Source organism: Perognathus longimembris, chromosome 8 (assembly GCF_023159225.1).
Source record: "Perognathus longimembris pacificus isolate PPM17 chromosome 8, ASM2315922v1, whole genome shotgun sequence".
In the NCBI taxonomy this organism is placed as follows: domain Eukaryota; kingdom Metazoa; phylum Chordata; class Mammalia; order Rodentia; family Heteromyidae; genus Perognathus; species Perognathus longimembris.
Window position 1 is genome coordinate 25,258,755 of NC_063168.1, and position 8,919 is coordinate 25,267,673.

An 8,919-nucleotide genomic window follows, 5' to 3' on the forward strand; every position below is an offset into this window, starting at 1 on the left:
TAGCAGTAGAAAAACACTTCCTGCTCTTGGGGGAGTAGCCCACAGGCACGTCTGCCCGGCGTGCCGGCCATGATTTGTCCACGCTCCCTACACTCCCCCGGGGGACCAATAGGTGCCCGCCACTAGTGCCTTACATCAACTCCCCACTAGGTGATTGGCTGGGGAGGACTCAGGAGGTGGGAGTTGCTGGGGGCTATATAATCCCTGATCTGTACAACAATAAAGGAGACCTGCTTCAAGCTGTCCTCCCGGCATGTGTTCCTGTGCGCATCATTCATGCTTACCTCCTGCCAGAGATCTAGCCCTGCAAGTGGCGCCCAACGTGGGGCTTGAGTGTTTTTGGCAGACAGACAGTCTAGTGCAAGGTAAGCACCTCCATGGGCAACCTTCCACCTGCAGCACAGGAGCCTCAACCTTGAGCACTTGTTGCCCTGCTTCGGAGTAGGCGGATAAAAGTATCAGAAAAGGAAGCTAGTTTGATATGGGAAATAGTAAGTGCACTGTGTCCGTGGATTGACTCCAAGGCCATTTGGGATCCAGACAGCTGGACCCGCGTCCTTCAAGCAGCTTGTAAAAAAGAAGTCTGCGAAGGCACTGAGCTGCCCTTGACTTTTTATCCTATTGTAGTAGCAATTCAAGCCTGTCTGTCGGGGAGAGAGGAGGGAGAAACTTTGCAGGCGTTCAATGCCTCACTGCGAGAGTAGGCAGAACAAGCAGAAGATGGCGGAGCTGCTCAGGCATTTCCGTCTTCTTGTGGCGCAGCAGACAATGCCACCAAGATGGCGGAGGAGCAACGACTCCCACCATCTTGTGACTCAAGAGTGCCAGCTGGCTGTGCTTGCCAAGCCGCCTCCCCCCCACTATCAATCCCAGGAAGTCCATCCCACTGCTTCTTTTGGCTGTTTAAGCCAGCCTGGGAACCCCCCTCAGGGGACTTTATATCCTTGGGCAGAGATATCCAATTTTGCCCAGCACCAGCCCCCATAACTCCCCTATTTTTGTTATCCAAAAAAGAGCTCAAGGGAAATGGAGACTCCTCCATGACCTACGTTCCATTAATAGTCATATGAAAAAGATGGGAACTCTCCAACCTGGACTCCCACACCCTTTTGCAATACCCAAAGGCTGGCATGTTGCCATTATTGATATTAAAGACTGTTTCTTTTCCATTCCTTTGCACCCTAATGATAAAGAATATTTTGCCTTCTCAGTGTGGGAACCTAACTGTCAACTACCCACTCGCCAATATCAATGGAAAGTTCTCCCTCAAGGAATGAAAAATAGCCCTACATTATGTCAAATGTATGTTGCCCATGCTATCAGGCCTTTACTTTCTGAGTGCTTTTGCATCCATTATATGGATGACATTTTGTTAGCACATAAAGATGTTGCCATCATGCAAGCCTGCTTAACACAACTCAAGGAAAACCTTGCAATACTGGGCCTCCATATTGCCCCCGAGAAAATTCAAATTAAAGCCCTTTATGCTTATCTTGGATACCATCTAGATCAAACAATTACCCCAAATTGGCCTAGTATTGTTATTATGCCCCAATATACTTTAACTGAACTACAGCAATTATGTGGACATATTAATTGGGTGCGTGACTTTATGCATCTCCCTACCCAGCAACTTCAACCTTTGCTTCAATTACTTCAGGGACCCTCTGACCCAATTTCTCTTTGTGTACTTTCCCCTGATGCTAAGCAAGTTCTACAACAGGTTGCTGACCAATTATGGTCGACCCCCTTGGTGTTTTTAGATGTCACTCAAGAAATCACCCTAATTATAATAAATAATAATGGCCTGTTGGCGGCCTTAACACAACCCCATGGTATATTACAATGGATACATCTAGCCACTTCCCAGTTACCAAAAATTAGCACACCCATTACCATGTTGTGCAGTTTAGCCATAAAAGGCGCAGAATGCTGCCGTCAAACATATGGCAGATTCCCAGACCGTCTTATCTGGCCCATAGGAAAGACTATCTTTAATTTCCTGACAACTGAAGAGGAATTAGCCTTACAGGTCATCCACTACTACTTTAGCATTGATAATCACATGCCCAAAAACCCTGTGTTAAGAGTTACCCAAGAGCTGCCACTTTTATGGCAGTGCCCTTCCCGTCCAAAAGGGAAACCCATCCCTCATGCTGTTGTGCTTTTTACAGATGCTAGCAAAACTGTTTATGGATTTTATAATGCTGACACTAAAAAATATGTGCTTCAACAGCATTCCCTGTCTGTTCAAGCTGCTGAATTACTAGCCATATTACTTGCCCTTGCATCCTTTCCCAATAAACCTCTTAATATTTTTTCTGATAGTCTATATGCTGTACAAACTGTTGCCATTCTTCCTGGAGCCTTATTAAAAGATGATGGTCATGATGTAACACAAATAATGTTCAAAATTCAGACTGTGCTAGACAATCGTGCCCAACCCTGGTACATTCAACACATTAGATCTCATACTAACCTCCCTGGACCCCTAGCTGCAGGTAACCAGGCTATTGACCATGCTGTCACCCCAGCCCTGTTACTCACCAATACATCCATGGACCAGGCCCAAGCATTGCATGGTCGCTTCCACTTACCAGCAACCACTATCAAACAGTTATTTCCTGATTTAACACACCAACAATGCAAACACATGATTTGGTCCTGCTCCTCCTGTGCGCCTCTCTTACCCTTAGGACCACTACAACCCATGGGAACAAATCCACAAGGCCTTAGGCCCAATGGCATATGGCAAATGGACATAACCCATGTTCCCCAATTTGGCAGGCAAAAATATGTCCATGTGTGCATAGATACATTCTCAGGCTTTATAACAGCCTTAGCCTTAACTGGTGAAACAACAAAGCACGCCATCAAATCACTTTTACACGCCATTACAATTATGGGCATTCCTTGGGCCCTTAAAACAGACAATGGCCCTGCTTACACGTCCAGTTTCGTGAATTTTGTACCCTTTGGAACATTACACACCACACAGGTAACCCATATAACCCACAAGGCCAAGCTATTGTCGAACGCAGTCACAAGGAAATCAAGACCCTCCTTTTAAAAGAAAAGGGGGAATTTGTGGGTAGAGCTGGTCAGGTCTGGCTGAGCAAGCTGGAGTAGCAGTAGAAGAATACTTCCTGCTCTTGGGGACGTAGCCCACAGACATGTCTGCCCGGCATGCTGGCCATGATTTGTCCACGCTCCCTACACTCCCCCGGGGACCAATAGGTGCCCGCCACTAGTGCCTTACATCAACTCCCAGCTAGGTGATTGGCTGGGAAGGACTCAGGAGGTAGGAGTTGCTGGGGGCTATATAATCCCTGATCTGTGCAACAATAAAGGAGACCTGCTTCAAGCTTGTCCTCCCGGCGTGTGTTCCTGTGCGCGTCATTCACGCTTACCTCCTGCCGGAGATCTAGCCCTGCATATGTGGTGCTGAGGAATCGAACCCAGGGCTTCATGTATACGAGGCAAGCACTCTACCACTAAGCCATATTCCCAGCCTTGGTTTGTAATTTTTGTTACCAATTTTGCTTTTAAGGCTGCTTAACTTTATTTTAAACATTTAATTTTACTTTATAAATCAAAAGGCCTTGTATTTTTTGCACTCTCTGGAACAATATTTTAAATTTTTTCCTGTAATTATAATTACTTTTAAAGGATGATAGTTACTCTTCATTAAGTGGTTTGAACCTGTCCTTTCAGAACATTTGTTCTGTTGCTGTCCATTGCGCCTCCTCAGCGTATTCCCCATCCACCTTGTCCTGCATTGCTGGCCTGCCAGCTTCCAAATCTATTTCCAGATGTGCAGTGGCCCTGCCAATGCCTATTGATCAGGTCCTGGAGTTCCTTCTGGATGCAGAACTCTATTTCTGCCCTCACCGCACTCTGAACTGTGTCATGCTGGGGTCTTCCTGTGGACAGTTCTGAGTGATGATGATGGATACTCTAAGGAATTTCCTCATGGAAAGCCTCTGTAGAGTCTCTAGGCAAGAGAAGCTTCTCTCTCCAGGAAAGGAGAAGGACTACTTTTCTTGGTACAGACAGTCCAGGTGAATACAGAGACACTGAGTGATTAGGTGCCTCTATCTGAATGTCCCTACCTCAGTTCTCACAGATGCACCTTTTGCATTGCTCTAACATGTTAGAGGTACTGTGGGTACAGTTGGTCCCCTTTTCTGTTTTGCTACCATTACAATTAGCTCCTGAGCCTGATTTTTGGCATGAGCTGCCTTGTAGCTTCTGGATGGGAGGGATCTCATGAGAGTTTCTACAGAAGCAATCTGGCTTATATAATACACACTTTGTGTAGTAAGAGTTGGCTTTTGGGTATGGAATCATCACAGATGCCCCACAATGGGTGGATGGATTAAGGAAATGTGATCTATATGCACAATGGGATTTTAATCATCCAATAGAAAGAATAATACTGTGTCATTTACAATGACATGGAAGGACCTGGAAAAAATTATGCTTTTTTTTTAAACAGCCTTTTATTTTTATTTTTTTTTAAAATTTTATTGTCAAGGTGATGTACAGAGGGGTTACAGTTACATATGTAAGGTAGTGAGTACATTTCTTGTTAAACTTGTACCTTCTCCCTGAAAAAGCTATGTTAAGTGAAGTAAGTTGGGCCCACAGAGACAAAGGTTGCAAGTTTTCCCTCATATGTGAAAGCTAGAATTCATTTAGGAACATAAAAGCAAATGCATTGGGTAGTATGCAGCATATACAAACATACTAACTGAAATATGATAGATTCAAGGGAGAATTCAAATGATGTAAATCCTTATAAAGGCAAAAATCGAAGTTCAATAAAATAAACACCAGGGAATGGGCATTTGAAAGGAATGGGCTGGGGTCAAGGGAGGGGTAGATGAGTGAAGAGGGGAGAATGCAGACAAGAATTGAAAGAATATCCTACAAAATTAAGAAAAGTAAGGGAAGGGATGGGGTGAGAATGTTGACAGGGGTGATGTTGATCAAGATGCATTGTGTTCATAAGCTGCTTTGTTAAATAGCAACTTATTTGTACAACTACTTGAAGATAGTAATAATAATAATAATAATAATAATAATAATAAAAGTTGGCTGTCTTCCAAAGACTAGGTTAGAGGTATGGCACAAGTGATAGAGAACTAGAGAAACAAACATGAGGCCCTGAATTCAAACCCTAGTATTGGTGAGTTGGCTGTTTTAATTCCATCACTTTATTTTTTTTTTCAAGAGTTTTCATGCAGTTGATAAAAGCTGGGCAACTCCATATTTATAAGTACCAGTGCCTCTATTTTATACCTCAACCATCTACCTTCTATCTGCTTCTCATCTTAGTCAACCACAGGTAAGAGTCTTTGTAACTGAGTGAGTGTATCTTAGGAGTCTCATCATCCTATTTGCTACCAATAGAAAAGCAAGAAGAGTAGGCTTATGTATGATTGCTCATTTTGAGAGTACAGATCTAGGGGCAAGAACTAGGGAAAAGTAAGGTAGCAAAACAAGGAAAGACTATACAAAAATAGAGTCTAAACGTTTGTCTAGGGTAATCCCCCTAGACAATCTGAGAAGCATCTGCACATGTGCTCAAAGCCTTGCTTCTGGGGAGAGAGATGGAAGGTGAATTTCGATTGGCTCCTTCTCCCCATAACCTTTGGCTGAGGAATTCCCTAGAGGACTCCGTCTACTTCTTACTTGGTTGAACATGCAGGGCCCCACTGGCATCTTACTGAGAGTAGGGTCCCAGAAGCCCCAGGGTGGAGTCAAGTCAGATTGCCCCTGCTGCACAGAGGCCCTTCCAATCAGGGCAGAACTGGTATCCATAGTTGTGGGTGGAATAAGAGCAAAGGATGCAAATTGATGTCCAAACAGTAGCCAACAAACCATCCAAACATGGAGACTGGAAAATTTCTCTTACAACTTCTGAAATGTCTTTAGGGATAGTAGCATAATCGGACATTTCACTTTCTATTCAGTTCATTTTAGTAACTATATATTCCTTTGAAAATGATCACATTTCCACAAAATCCTTAAATGTATGGTTTTCTCTCTTCCTGCCTCTCTTTCATACTAGACCTTTAAGGGGTTATCTCATTTATTACATTATTTTATTTTGCTTTTATAAAACCACTTTGGATTGTATTATTAATTACCGCTTTCTGCTTTTCAACGAATCAATTTCTGTTTCTATTTGTCATACTAACAGCCTTGCTTTATATTTTTAAAAAAGTTTCTTCTTGATAATTAATCTACTTATTATTCTGCTAAAATAAATAATAAGGTCCTAGGATATGATATTTTTCTGAGTTCAGCTTTGTCACACACCAGAAGTTTAAAAACCTGGTGTTGCTATTATTGTTATTTTCGGAACAGCATTTAATTACATGTTCCATTTCCTTTCTTACCCAAGAATTATTTAGAATATTGCTTAATTTCCTGGGGTTGAGGTTGCACTGTTTAGTGTTTTTCTTACTAGTTCTTTGTGTTGTTAGATTATTGTCAAAGATAATTTGGACCTAAGAATTTATTGATATTTTCTTTATGGTCCTATTTATTAGTGTGGTTTATAAATGATCTACACTTTAAAGGAATATGAATTAGGTATTTATGGACTATAAATGTTGAAAAGTTCTTTTGATTCTTTTGTGTCCATTAGATTCATCAAAGTTCATGAAAAAATAATATTGTTGTTTAAGTTAACCTTACTTATTCTTCTTGATTTCTAAGATTCTATTGTTCATAGTTGGCTGCTATTTTGTACATAACATTTAAGAGCCTATTTTCTATGTGAATTACCTCTTATATTGATGTCATAATTTATACACTATTTTCTTGAATCCTCCTTTGATATTAGTATTGCTATTCATACTCCAGTTTTTGCTTTGTTTTGTTTTTACTTATGTACTGTGTTTTTTTTTTCTCAAATTTTTATTATCAAACTGACGTACAGAGAGGTTACAGTATCATACGTTGGGCATTGGATACATTTCTTGTACTGTTTGGTGCCTTGTCCCTCATGCCCCCCTCCCTCCCCCTTATGTACTGTGTTTTTTTGTACCTTTTAAAGAAGCCTTTTATTAGTTACTTGACTTTTTTTTTAAAACAATATACATGACAGATTTTCATGGGGGAAATTGTGTGTGTGTGTGTGTGTGTGTGTGTGTGTGTGTGTGTGTGTCTTTTCTGACATCTTAAAATGATGAAGTTCTATCTCCTGTGGGTATGGCCCATTGGCAGGGCACATGTTTAGCATATATGAGACCCTGGGCTCCATCCTCAGCACTACTCAAAGTCCATGCCAACACACTTGACTACACATTAATCTTTACATTTTAGTTAAAAGTAAGGTGCAGCATGGAGAAAAATGAGAAAGATAAATATTACCTTTGTCCCCTAATTTTTTAATTGTAAGCCATAGCATTTCATGATTTGTATATACATGATCGTTCATCTATAGGACCAGAACGGAGCTTCCTACATCTAGAATGTTGGACAGGGTAAGTTTTGAGCCCTAGATTTTCCATGCATTGCTGTAACCTGAACAGAATAAAAAAGCCTGTCATCCTTATTTCCAATATCTACCACAGAGATGTGTGACTCCTCATTTGGCCATTGACATCTTTTCTTCTTCATCTAGCCAGTGTACCATTGAGCACGCCTCCTTGGGACTAAAATCATCTTCTTGCAGTAGATTATTGAAACAAAAGAGCATCCAGTGAATGATCCTCCTCATTTCTCCTGGGAGATGGACTCTGTGTCTATTAATGATCTAGCTTTTTATTCTGCTTACACTCATTTCTACTTAAAATTTTTTATATACAGCCTAACTTTAATTTGCTCTTATCAAGTAGTTTGCAAGTTAATTCATATTACATTTGATTTTCCTCTTGATTGTATTTAATTCTTACATTGTATATATGACTAAATTTGGACAATGTATATCATTTGGTTGAATATGTATGTCCATATATTCAAATGTGCACACATATATATCTTTTCCAAGACAAATTTATATCTGCCAACATGTGTACTGCATATACAAATAAGAGAAATCCTTTGCTAACTTGAACAGACAAGGATATTTGGTGGATCACAGAATTAGTGGCAGTCGGAGGGAGTCTAGACTTGAGGTCTAGACCCAGATGGTACCCTGAACCAGCCTGTTTAGAGGCCTGCTGCTGCCACTTCTACAATCCCGGGGCATAAGCCTCAGTTTTCCACTTCCCTTCCTCTGAGTACCACCCTGGGTGGGGCTTCCTATCAACTGCACTTAGGCCACTGGCTGTGAAAGATAGTCGCATATTCCTCCAAGACTTCCACAGTGGCGCATTCTTTAGACCACAAAGACTATCAGATGCTGCTATTTCCCCAGATGAAGTACTCACTCCACATACACCCTCATGGCAAAAGATCGAAGGCTCAGTCTGGTTTTCCTTTCTCCCTGACCAGCAGTTCCCTGTTGGCTGCCACTAGTGAGTCAGAAGCTGTCATGGGAACCACACATAGAAACCAAAAGACCAGTTTCTGCCTGCAAGGAATGTCTTGTCTGATAGGGAAGAGTGAGATAGGCCAGGCCTGCTTCAAGGTATCAGAAGGATAAGACTGGAGCAGAGGAAAAGAATGTGAGTGCAGTTTGGTCTTAAAAGAGGAATATTTTCTGGTTGTCTAGTGGGAACCTGGATTTGTGGAACTACCTAGTGCATAGAAAATATACGTACCTCGCTGCCACCATGGCATGGAATTCAAAGTAGGTCCTGAGGAGTTGGGGCTGGAGAGGAGGATGAAGCCACTCCAGGAGGGAGATGACTGTGGAAAGGAAACCCAGCAGAACACAACTAGCCCAAGTTGGCACCTAGTGATTTTTTCTCTCTGAAATTTGCTGAATCTTTGGATCCACACCCTGCTAGAGCTTGAAGA